This window comes from Eucyclogobius newberryi, unplaced genomic scaffold (genome assembly GCF_026437365.1).
Source record: "Eucyclogobius newberryi isolate DKJ021-1_F unplaced genomic scaffold, fEucNew1.0.hap1 SCAF_17, whole genome shotgun sequence".
Classification (NCBI taxonomy): Eukaryota; Metazoa; Chordata; class Actinopteri; order Gobiiformes; family Gobiidae; genus Eucyclogobius; species Eucyclogobius newberryi.
The window spans coordinates 4,454,737-4,472,547 of NW_027315801.1; positions in this window are offsets into that span (position 1 = coordinate 4,454,737).

Below are 17,811 nucleotides of genomic sequence, written 5' to 3' on the forward strand. Positions count from 1 at the left end.
TACCGCTGTGTGCGCTGCCGCGCCAGCAGCGCTACCACACTAGTGGCGCACGCTGCGCTTGCACTTCGCATAAGACGGGTTGCCAGATTGGGGGCCCTTTTAACGCCTCGGGGCCCTACGCGGCTGCTTAGTTCACTTATAGGCTGGGCCGGCCCTGCTAGCAACCATACTGAAAACAAGAGCCAAATCCATATACATTACACAATAGTTATGATTTGACAAACAATATTACCATAAAACACCTTTATTTTGTTGACTGTTCAAACTGTCGGAAAAGTGCATGTAGTTAAGAGTAAATTTTCCGTTTTTACTAGTTTTCAGAATTTGAAAAATGAAGACAGTAATGCCTCGCACACACTGATTCCAGAGCTGATGTGGTTCGGAACAAGCGCAGGCTACTTGCAGATTGCAGTCCATTGTTGTCCGTTGTGCAGATTCATATGGTTTCAAGAAAACTCTTCTAGTGACCTGCAAACTGAACCAGACCGTTGCGTTGTACAGCATAATTAGACTTCTTTCAGATTCTTTCCTCAGACCCGCTCGACTCATCGGCCCCCAACCGCAGTGCTCCGAGACCAATGTAACAGGACAACTTGGTTTTAAGCACTTTCTAAGTCTTGAGGGTCCTGAACTCTGAACTCTGCAAAAACTGCAAAAAATCTATAATAAAATGACAATCTGATGCTTGTAAGTGCTTATCAGTTCTGCAGATTAGAACAGGAAGTCAATGGACCTGTTTTATTAATAAGTCGTTTTAGATATATATTGTTTACAATGAACAAAATTAAATGACAAATTGATGATCTACTTATGTTATATTTCCATACTAATCTCCAGGGAAGATGAGCAGGAGATGCCACTAAGATAAGTTACCATAACAACACCTGTAATCGAATAAATGCATGATAGAAGAATGTTATTGTGGGGAACATTCCATGTAAAGCAATTACCTTTCCATGGAGACAAGCAGGTGATGGACCACTTGCCTTTAAGAATTTCACTTTTCAATTACTCTCAAGATTGATTTTATATAAATATGTGCACATCTATTCAATATAACATCCTGTAGAGACTAAATCTGTTAAGGATGCCATTACAGCAGGGATGAAATAGCGGTAATGAATGGCAATGAGCCTGAAATTTAGCTTTTGGAGTTTAACATTCCCCAAATGAAAACACAAATTATTGCAGATGTATATTTGTAGCTTAATAAATATGAGGCAAATCCAGCAAAATGCACTCGTTTTCTTCTGCCCTCGACCATTTGTACATTCACAAGTGCAAAAATGATCCACAATCTGAAACTCAAATAGAGTTTGTTTATTGTGGCCGATGCCATTAGTTTTATTGCAAATGCGAGTTTGGTGGTGTGCGGTGGTTCTACTAGTACAAGTATTGTAGTGTTTTTCATGTCCTTCCACATGAAAGAGGGTGACGTTCAAAGGTGATATTGATTAAAGACATGCCACGCCCACACAGCATGAGTGTGAGTATGTTCATTTATTATTTTAAGAGTTATGGGGGGCACCAGCCTTTATTAGGCATTTAACAATTCTATAATCAAATATCTAAATTAATTAGTTTATAGAAAAATAATATTCAATCTGAAGGTTATGAGAATGTAACCATGTCATTGACCCTTTTATGGAAATGAATGGACGCTTTACCAAATGGGGTTTATGAAGATTTTTTGACCAAACAATTAAACATAAAATATGAATATGCAAATGAGTCAATAACAGATGAAGACTCTAGATACAATTGGTCTTATTGTGTTATAGTTAATGTTGATTCTAAGATGATCTTATCAGCCAAACTGTGAAATATATGCATTAATACGACAAAAGTGTAAAATAATCTGAAAAAAACATCCTTGCATGAGTGTCTGAAGCTCCACGTCGGACATACTGGAATTAATAATAGTAATAATCATAATAATACATTTTATTTGTCAAAACACCCAAGGACAACTGTAATTTTTACTGTAAAATGTGTGAACATAGTAAACCTATTTTAATTTTTATCCTATAGTAGATTTAATATTTTTTGTTTACACATGTCCTTTTGATTTCATATATGCTGTTTCATCATTGTTCATTGTTTTATGTTGCACCGAATCACCAAAGCAAGTTCCTATGTTTGTGAATTCTGTTCATTGACAATGGCAATAAACTTTTTCTGATTCTGACACTGTGCAGGGCAACAACAATTCCAGATTTAGTCCGAGTCTCCTGAACTTGAAGGAGACCATTTTAATGACACATTTTACTTTGCTCTATAGTTGTTGCATTTCATTTTCAAGGTTTCTAATGTTCTCAATTCCAAAATATCCCAAAACCCAAAAGGTCAGCAAATCCTTGGTTCAGCATTTCAGGGCAGGTCAAACGTTTGGGCTCAGTTTGATCTAAATCATCAAACAGTTTTTTCAAACTTGCATTCCCCATGTTCCAGAACATTTCGTCGAAATCATTAGTTGCAGTTTGGTTTTGGGTGAACAGTGCAGAATTGTTGACTTTGTAATACTTTGGCTGACCCTCCTCACTTTTGGGACATGGTAGCGATGCGTCTATGATGGCCTTTATGACAGGAGGCTGCTGACCATCTGCAAATGTCACCACAATCCGAATGTTCTCAGACACATCTCGTCCAAAGATTGAGGCCACAGAGTCCAACACATTACGCTGTGAATTAGAGATACAAGGCGACTCAGACCGCAGCACAAGGCACACTGCATTGATATGTTTGAGCCCTGAGTTATCAGAGAAGAGGCCACGGATCGGCCCCATTATCTTCGTGTTTTTCCTCGAGTTTCTTGGGTCTCCAGTGGCTAGTGTATCTATAATTGTCAGAGAGAAGTTGATCTTGAAGCCATCCTGGTGGTTTATTTTGTACACTGTTGCCTCGGGAGTCTGATTTTGTGTTGGTGATTTATCCTGATCTTCTTGGACAAGTTTAAACCGATATGAATCAGCCCATTGGACACCAAAGACATAGTTGATCATGCTATTGATAAGAGTGGTCTTCCCAACCCCTTTTGAACCTAAGACTACTATAGTGCAGTTTTTCATCTCAGACTCTTGGCCATAGATGTATCGTCTGCACCCTGGAATATTCAGCTCATCTTTGAAAAGTGGAACCTTCAGTATGCGTGGAGACTGGTTGGATTCAATAGGGTCACAGATCTTTTGGAGCTCCTCTGCCAGGCGCCTGGGGCTCTGTGGTTCAGGTAAGGTTTGGATGCAGTCCTTCACATGAGCAGCCGGCCCCACACCCACACTGGTCACTGCTCTCACTCTGAAACTGTACTGTGTGTCAGGGTTCAGACTACTGATGATGACTCTACCAGCACCAGGCTCAAGCTGGAGGTGCCACTCCTCCTCTCCACACACACAATACTCTACTCTGTAACCTGTGATGGCCTCAAGTCCAAAAGATGGAGCAGATAACTTGAGGGTTACTTGCTCCTGTTCAATATCATCCACAGTCACACAGTCAGGTTTAGAAGGGGGCTCAAAGTTATCACTGACTTGAAATCCATCTTCATAAGTGTATATTGTCGACCCTTTATATTTATCATCTCTTAAACCCACTGTTAGGAATCAAATATCATTGTTGTCTTTGTTGGCCTCTGCAAAATCACTAAAAAACTTTGCTTTGCGTTTCAGTGCATCACACACATCTTTGGAATTGTACCACTGGTCATTGTTGGGAGTGTAACAATCTGGTTCATCAGATTTTTTGTCCTTTAAGTAGTTTTCTAGAGTAGAGAGGAAGGGCTCAGCACTCTGCAGTGAGGTGAAAACAAAGCATACAGCCGTCTTCACACTGGACGCTTCTTTAGTGAGATGGTTTTCAGAAGCAACTACCTTGGTGTTTGTCATGATGCTGGTGACATTCACTAATGTGTTGAACTCTCTCTCTTTACAGTTCATCCACATGTCTAGACTTTCACATTTGAAAACACTGGCAGCGCTGTTGTTCAGGAATTCTGCGAGTTCAGTCTCATCCTCCCCTCCTCCGCGGATCGCAGGAAGTTTCTCTGCCAATGTTCCTTGGAGTGTTTGCCTGAACTCCGAGCATAATGCCGTAAAGCCTTCACATTTTTTAGAAAGATGTGAGAATTGCTGGCCAGTAGTACTTTTTATTACATCACTGCACCTCATTTCCAGGTCATTTAAGTGCTCTATAAGTGACTGAGCCTCAATAACTATCCTTAGACTTATCTGTCTCACTACTTTAGCAGCTTTGGAGTGTAAAGTGGTGAGAGGCAGCAGCCACACCTTGATTGGAACAGCATTCTCACTGTTAGGGCCCAGCAGTTTGGGTAGATCTTGGTAAACTTTGACTGCATCTTCAAACGTCGTCAGACTTTGCTCAAGCCTGAAGTCTCCATGAAATTTACAAGAAAACTTGTTCACATTTTTGCTCTCTGTGGTGTTTATCGTCACAGAACCTCCTCCAACTGGATATAAAGGTATTTTCTCAACCATCACATGCAGATTCCCTTGAACGTCCAGGAGATTTTCTGAATCAGACACCTCCCGATCAAACACAAAGAAGGCTTGAGCGCCATAGAGGATGGCTGTCACTACATGTGTTGCTATTCCCTTCTCAAATATATAACAATGCTTCATATTGTCTGTTCCCAGATGGTTCATGGTTAGCTCTTTGAAGTGTGTAGTAGTTTTGTATCGCAGAGTTACTCTGGCCAGATTTTTTAAAAGTCTTTTTGTCTTTCAGGTATTAGGTGATCCATCAACAGCGACAAGTCCACCAAGAACACTGGCTTTGAGTGAGGCCTCCACTCCCAGTGTTAAGAACTTGTCTGAGATAGATTCAGAAGCCACAATATCAAACTCACTGTTGAGTTTGAGTGTCATTCTCATGTTACTCTCCAACTCCTTTCCATCCCAGAGTGTCAGACCTGAAAGACACAAGACAACACCCTTCAAAAGGAAGGTTTTACATTGACACTAAACGCACCTGTGCAATACAGTATGCCATCACATTCACCTGTCTGCCAGTTTTACTTAATCATGAAGTTACACATCACATTCCATTTACACATGAACTTTGCCTCCTCCACCTGATAATGTTATCAGCAATAAAGATATATTAGTTACAATTTAACTGTATGTTGTTGTAAACTATTATTTCGAAAGTGCAACTACTACTTACACAGATAAGAAAAGACAAACACTGTTCTATATTATGTGCATGCACAATACAATCATTTCAAAGGGTATGTTACCTGGAATCAACCTGTCCGCTCGCCTGTCATACAGCATCGCCAGGTGGAACGGTTGCCCGAGTGCTGGTGTCTCTATTGTGCCAAAGCCCGCTGAATCCATCTGCACATATCAACATGAACTAACGTGTGGACATTTCCAGAGCGCAAGAGAGAAGCTCATCTTGACACAATGATCTTTTTATTCATTGGATTAATGGTCTTAATGGAATATTTGGCATCATTTTTGGTTGCAGAATTGTTCTCTGTTTTATTCATCCATATGAGTGTTCCTGCATGCCAAAGCGGCCTCCTTTAGAATGGTGTGTTCCACACTTAAGCTGCTCCTCCTTCTAACCATGTCATTGCTCTTGCATAGACTACTCCTTTTTCTGGGCCAAAAACTAGACTAGATGAAATAAATGTTTGAGCACCTAAATGAGAACACGGCACTACTGAAAATGTAGCTACTCTGAAAGGTTTATAGTGAAACAGGGCGGTAAATGTGTAAAAATCTTTGCCAAGGATATATTTTATATTTTACGAGATTAATAGTATCATCCATCAATCCTTCTATCCATTATTTTACTGTATGACTGAGTGGACGTGGCTAGCCCAACGTTCCAAACAGGAAGCGTGCATGGTAGAGAATCATCTCCTTCAGGTCTGGCTCCCTCACACTTTTATTGTAATTGCTACTGTGAGGCTCAATATGATAATGGTACTATTACCATTATAAATCAAAATATGAAACTAATAACTGACCAATCAGGTCTCAGGACTCGCTGAGGTCTGCTTCAAATCACGTTAGAGCCTTTAATATATTCATCATATTTAATGTGTGTGTATATATATATATATATATATATATATATATACATAATCAGCAATTTTATATACCTCCCAACTCTATAGTTATTTAAATTATTTGAATTAGATGTTAAGGTAATCATTCATAAACATGATTTATTCATTTAAAGTATATTTTTCCCTAAAAACTTCAAGTCAACCCGTCCAAGTACCCCATGAGTAAACAGGGATATAGACAGTAGTGTATTGTAATTTCAACTGTTGTAATTTGAAGAACACTATATACTCTTGTATATCCACCTTTGAATGGCATCAGCTGCTTATCGTATTATAACAATACACTATAAATGTTATATTGAAGCATTAAGATCCAATGCAGATGTGTCAAAAAAAGTATATATAAAGCAAAATAATGCATAAAATGAAGCCTTTAAACATTGCAGTACATGTATCATCATGAGCATTTGAATTACTTACAGTCCAGTGTGGTGGTGCTGAAGAAGCTGCTCTTCTCTCTCCAGTCTCTTCAAACTTTTGATCCAATATATGTCCCAGAATCACAGCATGACTTTTAAAAGTAATCTTTTTATTGAATTATTGTAGGTAATAACTGAAACTAGAGCAATACTGCTTTGTCTCCAGAAGTCTCATAAAGATTGTCATGGATTTTCATGGCTTGTTTTATTTGCAGACTTACTTTATCATAATGAAGTTTAATCTTTGCCTTTTAATCTTTGAAGAGGACAGTCTTCCTCAGAATCATAAAAGGTTTATTGCCATTGCCAACAAACAAAATTCACAAACATAGGAACTTGCTTTGGTAATTCGGTGCAACATAAAACAATGAATAATAATTTAAAAAAAACATCAACCCTAATTAAATATTTGCAATATGATTGGTTTAGAGGTAAAAGTACTAAGTTGGTTGACAGTGAGAGACAATGAGAACAATACAGTCTTCCTGGTTGAAATTGCACTTAAAATTAGCAGATAATAACACTTGTTCTATTAAGCTGTGGTTGAGGAAGTACTCAATTTTGAAGTATTGAAGTACATATTTAAAACTGTACTTTTAATTAAAAAGTAAATACTGGTTGTGCGATACTATGTGCGTCCGGTATGCACTGATTATTGATAAATCTTCAGCTGAGTCTTCCTCGGTCAGAAGGAACAGACAACTCCAGTTCACACTTTGAACATTTATTGAGGGGATCAAACATTGGGAGGAGGAGGTCTATATACAGATGGGTTGAGAGGAAAGGTGCGAGGGTGTGTGTGTGTGTGTGTGTGTGTGGTTATCTGAAAAGAAACACAATAAAAACTGTGTCAGGAACAGTCACAAACAGGTTGCATTGAATATGGATAAAGGCATGTAGTTACACTCGGCGACCACCAGAGGAAGCCCTGATGCAGTTACACTCGGCGACCACCAGAGGGAGCCATAGTGTAATAGCACTAAATGACCACCAGAGAGAGCCATAGCTTATAAGTGGTTACAGGTGAAGCTTAACTTTATACAAAATAAACTGCACAAATATACATAAGGGACTATTTACCAGGAAACATACAGGACAGAGGATTGGATTATGGACATGCATGTGTAGAATTTAAGAACTATTTGTAGGTAGTAACAGGTGGAGCAGAGCCGCGCTATCACTTCAACAGGCACGCAAACAAGCATCTGCGCTCTAACTTATAGAACTTTAATATGCATGCATGGTTACAAACAATACTCACATCATATGGACGCACACGGTACCTATACACACAGGATAAGGTTGGATAAAAGGGCAAGATAAAAAGGCAGGAAAAAGGGCAGGATAAAAGACAGCGAACCTGGGCTCTGCTCCTCACACAGTGATGGCAAAAACAGTAATGGAAAAACACACGGCATACGGGCCTTAGGGAACTACAATGAACCCTGTTGCATTGTGGGATGTGTAGTACTTTCCCGGGGGACTTTTAACAGCCGCCCCTGTATTTGCAGGGCAAATACACACATACTAAAGTCCACTAGTCTAGAGAAATGCTAACAGTGTCTTCAGGCACTGCAGGAAGCTCTACCAGTTTGGTTACAGGGCGAACGTAGGTACTGTCATTAACCTGAACCTCTGCGGCTCTAACAACGCCGTCTGATCCAGGGAAAACTTTGGTGATGGTGCTAACTGGCAACAGTCCTCTGGGGAGATGAGGGAAGATCCGCCATTTTTGGAGTAGAAGGAGAAGCGCGCCATCTTCTGCAGTCAACACACTGGTACTGATGTTTCTTAATGGCCTGGCGTCCTCTGATGATCCAGTAGGTGCGCCGTATCTCTGCATAGAGTCTCTCTGCGCCAGGGTGGAGGAGTTGAGCGTTGTAGTGTTTGATGACAAGCGTAGTCAGAGGATGATCTGCTGCCAGCACTATAGGATGAATGCTGTCTGGGTCTACATCTGTGGCCTGACGCAGACGTCCTCCAACTCTGATTAGTCCGCTGAGCTTGTCGTATTCAGGAGACGGCTGCTGGTTGGTACTGTGTGGCCTGTTCGGAGGGCTTGAACCTCTTCAGGAAAACTGTCTGTTTGTGCAGAGCGAAGCAACTGTGTCTGTGCCTCGAGACGCTCGGCTGCAGTGCAGGGAGTGGCCGCCCCATGCAGGGACTGGTGAGTGGCCAGGACTAGGTTGTCCAGCGTTGCATACTGTGCTGGATTTGGGGGGCTTGGAAGTGCAGCGGTATGGCCACAAAATGCTGCTTTCTTGAGCTCCTCACTGCCACACCCTGTGAGCTCTGTCGGGGTCTGTGGCCACAGGTCCGGTGTTCGAGTCAGAAAGTGTGGCCCGTCCGACCAGCGGCTGGAGACAGTCAACTCTGCCAGGTGTTTGCCTCTTGTGAGGTCATCAGCAGGGTTATTTCCAGAGTTCACATAATGCCACTGCTTTGGGGAGGTCAGCTCGTGGATCTCGCAGATTCGAGCCCCGACGAATACCTTGTAGCGGCAGGAGCTGGACTGGATCCATTGCAGCACTGTGGTGGAATCTGTCCACAGGTAGACAGACAGCAGTGGGATTGTGATTTCGGTTTGGAGCACCTTTGCGAGTTGGGCTCCGGTGAGCGCAGCACACAGCTCCAGTCGGGGCATTGACACTTGCTTGCGGGGTGCGACTCTGGACCGGGCCATGACAAATGAAGTGGAGATGTGCACTTGCTCGTTCTTCACTCTGAGATAGGCTACAGGCCCATAAGCCCTCTCCGAGGCATCACAGAAGATGTGGGCCTCATATGTCACACCGTTGCTTTGTTGAGGAGGAGCATAACAGCGAGGAATGGCAATGTGCTGAAGATGTGAAAGCTCTCCCTCCCATTCCAGCCAGGACTGGAGCAGCGTGCCTTCTATGGGCTCATCCCATCCTATCTCTGTGCTCCAAAGGGCCTGCACAATAAGCTTTGCCCTTGTGGTGTATGGGCAGATATAACCCAGTGGGTCATACTGACTGGCCAGGACTTTGTACACATTACGCAGTGTGGGGGTTTTGTAGGTCACTGGGCGGTACTTGTATCCGAGGACGTCGGTTGGGCAATGCCAGCTGAGGCCCAATGTTGATTCCTGAGGATCAAGACATTTGAAGTTTAGCCACAACTCACAGCTGTCTGACCTGGCTGTGCTGGGTAGATGAGCAACCACTTCGGGGATGTTACTGGCCCATTGGCGTATTTCAAATCCACCTTGGAGGAGAAGATCTCTCATTTTGTCTATGAGAGCCTTAGCTTCTTGTGGATTGGAAAGGGACTGCAAACAGTTGTCCACATAAAAGGCTTTGTGCACTGCGTCATAGATGTCCTGGTGGGTGTCTTTGTGCGCCCTCACATGGCGCTGTAGTGCAAAGATAGCACAGCAGGGGCTACACGTAGTCCCGAATGGCAGGACTCTCCACTCATAAACGTCTGGGGGCCGCTCTGTTTCACCATCTCGCCACAAGAACCGCAGGAGGGGGCGGTCCTCTGGCAGAAGCCGGACCTGGTGAAACATGGCTTTTATGTCTCCGCTAACAGCCACAGGAAACTGTCGGAAGCGGAGGAGCACACCGAGCAGCGTGGGGCCCAGTGGAGGTCCTGGCAGGAGGTAGTGGTTGAGGACGGTCCCCTGGAACTCAAAAGAGCAGTTAAAGACAACCCTAGACTTGTTGTTGTGATGTACTATGTGGTGTGGTACATACCAAGATTCAGTTATATATCTGGTCTGGAGTCAGTTTAACAACATAGCCTGTGTCTACTAACCTTTTGATCTCCTTGTTGTAAGTGAGCGCTAGATCAGGGTTCCTAGCTAGCTTACGTTCTGTGGATCTCAGGAGGCCTTTGACTACCTCCGGAGAGACTTTGAGCTGTGGGAAATCTTTCCTCCTAAGCAGGGGAGTGGCATATCTCTCTATCCCTTCTTCAGGAACTCTGATGGTCTTGGCCTCTAACATATCTATGGCTTCTACATCCTCTTTAGAGCGTGTAACCTCCTTCTCTGGTCTGTAGAGGGGAGCGTCTAGTTGCCACAGACGCTGTACATTCTGCTGTAGGGCTTCTGCAGGAGAAAGGCACGATATGTTCAGGCAGTGCACCTCCCCCTGCTGTGTAGGCAGACTGCTGCTTGGACCCTGGATGGTCCACCCGAGCTTGGTGCAGATGGCCACGGGCCCATGGGCTGGCCCACGCAGGACTGGACGGACAGGAGTGATGAGATGAGCATTGTCAGAGCCAATTAACACCAAAGGCTGCACCTGTGTGAAACCCTCAAGCTGTACCCGCTGTAGGTGGTGGTACTTCTCCTTTAAGAGCTCTACTTGGCATGACTGTTCAGCTAGACTCAATTGTGTAGCGGTGAAGGCCTGCGTTATCTTGTAGCGGGTTTTCGGCTTGGACTTTGGTGAGAGCTGAAATGAGACATAGGCTCCCTGTACCTGGATCACATCATGACGGATAGTCCTCAATGAAAGGGTCTCCTCTGCCTGTTCTAAACCTAGGGATTTGACTGCCGCTGAAGTATGATAGTTTTCTCTGAGCCGTCGTCCAGAAGAGCAAATGTGTCCAGGGACTTGCTGTCATGGTGTAACTGAACGGGAACGACCTTGAGCATAACACGCCCTGAGTGTCCGAGAGGACCCATGAAGATCCTGCTGGTGCTCACAGTTAGAATGTTAGGGTCGCGTTTCTTAGCTTCAACTAGGTCATGTAGCACTGACAAGTGCTGATCTCCGCAACTGCTGCACGGTTTCTTCAGGGTACACTGATCAGGAGAATGTTTACGGCCACAGCGCCAACATTTGGATTTCTCTTTTACCCAGGAGGCTACAGCTTTAAGGTCTAGCTTCCTGAAGTCTTCACAGCCATTAAGGTAGTGCTCTGTGCCTTCACAGTAAGGGCAATATGGCTTAAACGTCTGCCTCTGCTTAGAAGGGACGGAAGGAGAAGCTTGTGCCCTGGGCTCTGGCTTTGGTTGTGTTTGAGCAGGGTCTGAGCCATAATAAATGGAGGTAGACTTACTCTGCGACTTGGGCCCTGTAGTGCCTCTTAGGTTGCTTCTCTCTTGGCGTGGCTTGTCTGCCAGCTGAGGTTGAGAGGTGTGTCTTGACAGCTGCAAAACCTGTGATTTCCGCTCCAGCCATTCCAAGATGTCATACATGTTGTATGTGCGGCTGCTACCAGTGCGGATGATACCACGTGTGATGCAGTACTCGATGAAACTGTCCCTGTAGCTTGGAGGGAGCTTGGTGAGTAGTCTGTCGACATGTGAACCGCACTGAAGCTCACTGGCTGCCACATCATCTATAGAGCTGAGGAGACCGACCAAGCTGGATACTGCTAGTGAGAAATCTTCGAAGGCCTGAGTGTCACCGGCCCTAATAGGAGGGCAATTAAGTATGGCACTCAACTCACTCTGGACTAACTGCCTAGGTTGTCCGTACCTCTGTTCCAGCGCCCTCATAGCACTAGTGTAGGGAGTGCGGTCTTGAATGTAGCGCCGGGCCACCTGTGCAGCACACGGATGCTCTAAATGGTCTAGCAGGATGTGGAATTTATACTCCTCTGTGAGATGAGTATGTGGGCCAAGTAGACTGTCTAGCCCCTTCTTCAGCAACGCAAAGTCACTCTCTCTGCCTGACCTGAACGTCGCCAGCTTAGGTTTAGGGATGCCATATGATGAAGCTACTATCATTTCCATCAGGTTTGGCGGGGTTACATCTGCGGTAGGAGGATGATAGGCATCGGCTATATCAGTGGGCGGAGCAACATATTGTTGGTTAAGGGCAATAGGCTGCTGTACTCCTGCCACCCGTGACGGCTGATACAAGGGTGTAGAGTAGTGCCTACTGACATCTGCAGGCGCATGAGGCTGTGCAGAGTTAACCTGGTTAGAGTTGTGCAGAGGAGGCAGATGTCAGTAGGCACTACTCTACACCCTTGTATCAGCCGTCACGGGTGGCAGGAGTACAGCAGCCTATTGCCCTTAACCAACAATATGTTGCTCCGCCCACTGATATAGCCAATGCCTATCATCCTCCTACCGCAGATGTAACCCCGCCAAACCTGATGGAAATGATAGTAGCTTCATCATATGGCATCCCTAAACCTAAGAAACACAATAAAAACGGTGTCAGGAACAGTCTCAAACAGGTTGCATTGAATGTGGATAAAGGCATGTAGTTACACTCGGCGACCACCAGAGGGAGCCCTGATGCTATTACACTATGGCTCCCTCTGGTGGTCGCCGAGTGTAACTACATCAGGGCTCCCTCTGGTGGTCGCCGAGTGTAACTACATGCCTTTATCCATATTCAATGCAACCTGTTTGTGACTGTTCCTGACACAGTTTTTATTGTGTTTCTTTTCAGATAACCACACACACACACACACACACACACACCCTCGCACCTTTCCTCTCAACCCATCTGTATATAGACCTCCTCCTCCCAATGTTTGATCCCCTCAATAAATGTTCAAAGTGTGAACTGGAGTTGTCTGTTCCTTCTGACCGAGGAAGACTCAGCTGAAGATTTATCAATAATCAGTGCATACCGGACGCACATAGTATCGCACAAGTGGTCCTTCGAGCCGGATAATCTTTGGCTGAGTCAACGAGATGACAACTCCACAGAATCCAGATGAGGTGCCTCAGGAGAAGAGTCCAGAGCGTGGTCACCGTCCACGCAGAAGCAGGAAGCTTCCAGGACATCTGGCAGACTACAAACATGCCTTATCTGATCCAGAGGACTTATCTGACAGCATTTCAGTAGAATCAGACAAGGAGGAGAGGTCTAGATGGGAGAAGATGGAGAATGCTTGGGACAAAGTGCTGACAACCATGAAAGAGATGCAAGTCACCATGACGGAAACCAGCAGTGCATTAACCAAGCGCGTGGAAAACCTAGAGCGTGACTGCACGTCAAGTAGCCCTTTTCCTCAGCGCAGTGATGTGCCTGCACCAGTCAGAGTTTCTTCTCTTCCGCCTACAGCTGAACCAGCATCAACCTCAAGGCAGGACACCGAAACACATGTGAACCTGTTGCTTAGGCCAGTGCAACCTGCTGCAGTAAATACAAGCTTTATTGTCCAGCTTGCTCCGCACCCGAGAGTTATTCCGATGGTTCGGACTGCTCCACTACCTGCTCCCCCACCTAGAGCCAATCATGCTATTCATCCTGAGCGACAACCTGCCGTTCGAGTAGCCCAATCAATGCAGCTTGAAAGAATGGAGCCAAGTCGGGCCCAACTCCTGTACAGCCCGAGTTTGCAACACTGGTAAAGGACTAAACTCTACTGTCCAGCCTTCACTCAAAGCACAGTGCTACGTCATGTTTTGTGCATCCATTGGTTATAAAAAGCACCTGTTCTGGTTGTTTTGAATGCCGTTTGTTGTGTTAAATGGAGAGTCTCTGAGCATAAGTGTGCTGCAGTCCTGAGGCTAATCCCTCTGTAGAGCGCTCAGCTTTGGTTCAAGGTCTGGGAACTGCAGCTGCCCAATGAAAGCCGGCTCCAGGGCCACTCAGACACACTAAGCATGCGCTGATTTGGACACAAGAGTCATTTGCAATGAATGATTTAGTCATTATTTTTTAAACAAGAAAATAATAGTAATGGATTTGGAAAGAATTCAAGCTACATCAGATTTAGAGATGAGGTCTTATGATGGGCTTCAGCTTCCTGTTAAAAGCAATATCTTGAGGACTTTTTCGCATTCAAAAGATATCATGTTTATTTTTTAATTGTTAATTGCTAATATGGTGGTTTATTACAAGAGCAAGTCAGCATTTGGTGAGTCTGTGTGCTGTCTTATTCAATCATCTATTTCAATTCAATTCAATTTATTTTTGTAACGCCCAAAATCACAACAACAGTTGCCTCTGAGGGCGACAGTGATAAATTAATCAAACAATATCTGTGGTGGTGAGGGACGATGTCCCAGAGTCCTCTGTCCTTAGACCCTCCTAAGGACAGAGTATTTGTGGTACTTAGCCCCGCCTTGACATGGATTTTGTGTTGAAAGTATTTTCATCCTTGGTCCTTCTGTCCTCACAGCAGAGAAAACCTGATCCTACACTAATGCTCTGATCTGATGACACTTACATAACTGTCATGGACGCCTTCACTGTCCACATCAGAGCAGAGATTTATGTTTACATCAACACTTCCTGTCTCAGTATTAATACATTTTGTCAGCATTCTTTCCAAACATGTGATTTTGTGGTTTTCCACTGAGATATACATATACTTTCCCATTCTTCATCAGCCAGAACAAAATTACCTTTTTTTCCCCATTTTTTGTATGATATTTTTATTATTTATATAAATCTATATCTTATTCTTCATGGAAAACTACACCTAGACTCCGTTTGACTAAATATTTGTTTCATGAATGTTATTTTAGCCTTTTGGACTGGGTATTTTAAAATGAGTTTTTCTGGCAGATGTCAGCACTGATTATGAGCAGAGCAGAGTACAACTTCACTTCCTCAGAGACACAGAAGCAGAGTGCAGGGTCAGAGGTCACAGCAGAGGTCAAATGTCGCAGTCACGTACTCTTTCTCCAGTCATCAGTGGAGACATAGGAACAGGCTGTCCCTAAACCATCTCCACGCTCCCCTTTGCTCTTTCTCACGACCACGGCGCCGTTTTCAAACCCTCAGGGACGAGTCCTTCATCCTCTGCTAAAGGCCACAGCTTGTTTGTAGTTTTGTTGATTATTTTTTGTCTTTTTTTTTTACAAAATTCTTGGCTGAAGGATATAACTGCAGTATGTAATGCAAAGGGGTTTAGAACCACACAGTTGCTGGTTAGTGGGCACATGTTTTGCTTGTTAATATGTATCTGTTTTGATAAGAACTTGTTGCAACCGAGGAAAAACACAATTGTGAGGTTGTTTGTTACCCACACTGCATTTGTCTTTGAGCAAAACACTACCATAATAATATTTTTTTGCGCTTGTTTGTGTGTCACTTTTCTGGATACTCTAAGTGGTTTTCATCATCAGTCATGAGTCAGTGATGGTAAGTTACTTCTACGGCCACAGCTGTCCTGGGGCAGACTGACAGAAGTGAGGCTGCTTATCTGCACCATTGGCCCCACCCACAAGCACACTACTATAGGCGAGAGGTGGGTAAAATGTCTTATGGCTCAAAGACAAAACAACACAGGTCAGAGCTAGGATCAAACCACTGACCTTTCAATATTATACAAAAAAAGTTTATATTCTCTGCATTTGACCCGACCTTCAGGGCCCCAGGGAACCTGTCATGAGCAGTTACAGTACGGGGCCCGGGGACACATCTCCACATCTGGATCGAGTCTTGGTCAGGACCTTGAGGATTTGAACTGTGGTGCATGTTTTATGTTGATGAGGGGAAACCGGAGAAAACCCACCCAGACGCACACAGAAACACGCAAACTCTGCACAAATATATGATACATACATTTCCATTTATACACATATATTTAACTTTTACCGCTCAGTTTGAGATAGAGCGTAGTTATTAACACAAAGGTAGAATTCTTTACAGCAAAAGAGTTTCAATGCATTTGTATTTTAAACTCATTCATATTGGATCCATGGCTCAAAACTTACTGTAGTATTACTTATCAGACTGAGACCAAAAATCACTGGCTTATAATGACTTTATTTTATTAGTGCGATGGATTTGTTTAGGGAAATTGTCTCCGTCGTTGGTGGCAAAGATGACAAGACGAAGAAGCTGAGGCGGCCGACGTTTCTGCTGCTCCGTTAGACATTAGGTTGTAGCTGAGATCGAAAGATGACGGCGGGAGGGGAAAGGGAGTGCATATATAGGTGTCAAGTTTGCAGGGAGAAGAAGTGAATTATTATAACGTCTCATCCTGATCACTATACATGCGATTTAATGCAACAACAACAACACTTTTTAAATGGAATTCCGCTTTCTGTCTCGCTCTTGTTCTTTGCGCACAGAAAAGTGACAGGTGCAGTGTGGACAGATGGAGCCGTTCCAAAACAATGGCACCTGTCTGTCTGTCAACCCAGAAACGAGACGGATGTGTACAATGTGCTGGTGGTACTAATAAGTTATGTGTGACCGTGCAATCTGCCAAAACGTAGGAAAATACAAAAGAAAACACAAGACACAGCCACACATTTACTGTAGAATTTATTCAAGGTTCAGTTATTCTAAGGCACGCTTCTACCACGTAAACATGACGCATTTCTTTCAATACGATACAATAACGCAACCACGCACAACTCATTCACAAAAGTATGTGAGCGCAGCCATTACACACGTCGGTTTCATGCAAGAATGTGTGGTTATTGTCGATGAATGTTACGTGAGACTCCTTTTTAAAAGCTTTGCGTTTCAGACCAGTGTTTGTATGTTTGTTTTTCATACTGGATAGTTCATGATAGTGGTCACGTATTTTGTCAGCTGATTTGCGCAGGTTTTGGCACTGTTTTCTGCAGCGCGACTTCTTCAGGACGACGTCTCGGGTGTGCGACAATAGAAAGGCCCTCTTGTCCCGGTTTATCGCCTTGCAATTGTCTCCTTTATCTAGCGCTGATGTTTGTCTCTCCATCCCAGTCCATATTGTGCTTCTCTCCTTTACAACAATTAGAAATGGACGATTTGAGGTGTTTTATTTTTGCTATATTCTGTTCTGTGTTCCTTTATTGTGTGCTGAACCTTTAGAAATGTATGTTTTATTGTAAGACATGCAGTATATTTTGCACATGACATGAAATTTGTGCTCCGGTTCTGTTGTACCTTTTAGGTGGTCAAGCAGTTGTCTGAGTTTTTGATATGGTTCCACTGGTGTGTTTATTTTGTGTCTTTTCATTGCCCTGTGCACTGTAGATGGTAATGTTGTATAAAAACCTAATAAACGCTGGTCTGAAAAACAGATCTTTTAAAATAAATGATCTAGACAAATTGGATTGCATTAGACTAACTTCAGGCTTGATATTTGACCTACTGAAATGGTGTGGCCACCTCTAATTATAGTAAAGGCGGGACAGTTGTGCAGTGTTGTGGGCCACAGTGGGATGGACATAACAATCTTAAATTTGTAGATTATAAATGCTAATAGAGCATACAATGTTTTATCAACAATAACATACATAATAATTTACAACTCAAAAAGCCACAACGGCTAAAAAAAGAAAAGAAGTGATGATTTTTACGTGAGGAATATTTATTTAATTGTGTTTGGTAAATAAATTGCACTTTCTCTTGACATTCTCTGACTGAGTGGAACGAGGGACGGAAACTTAAATGTCCGAGTAGGAGA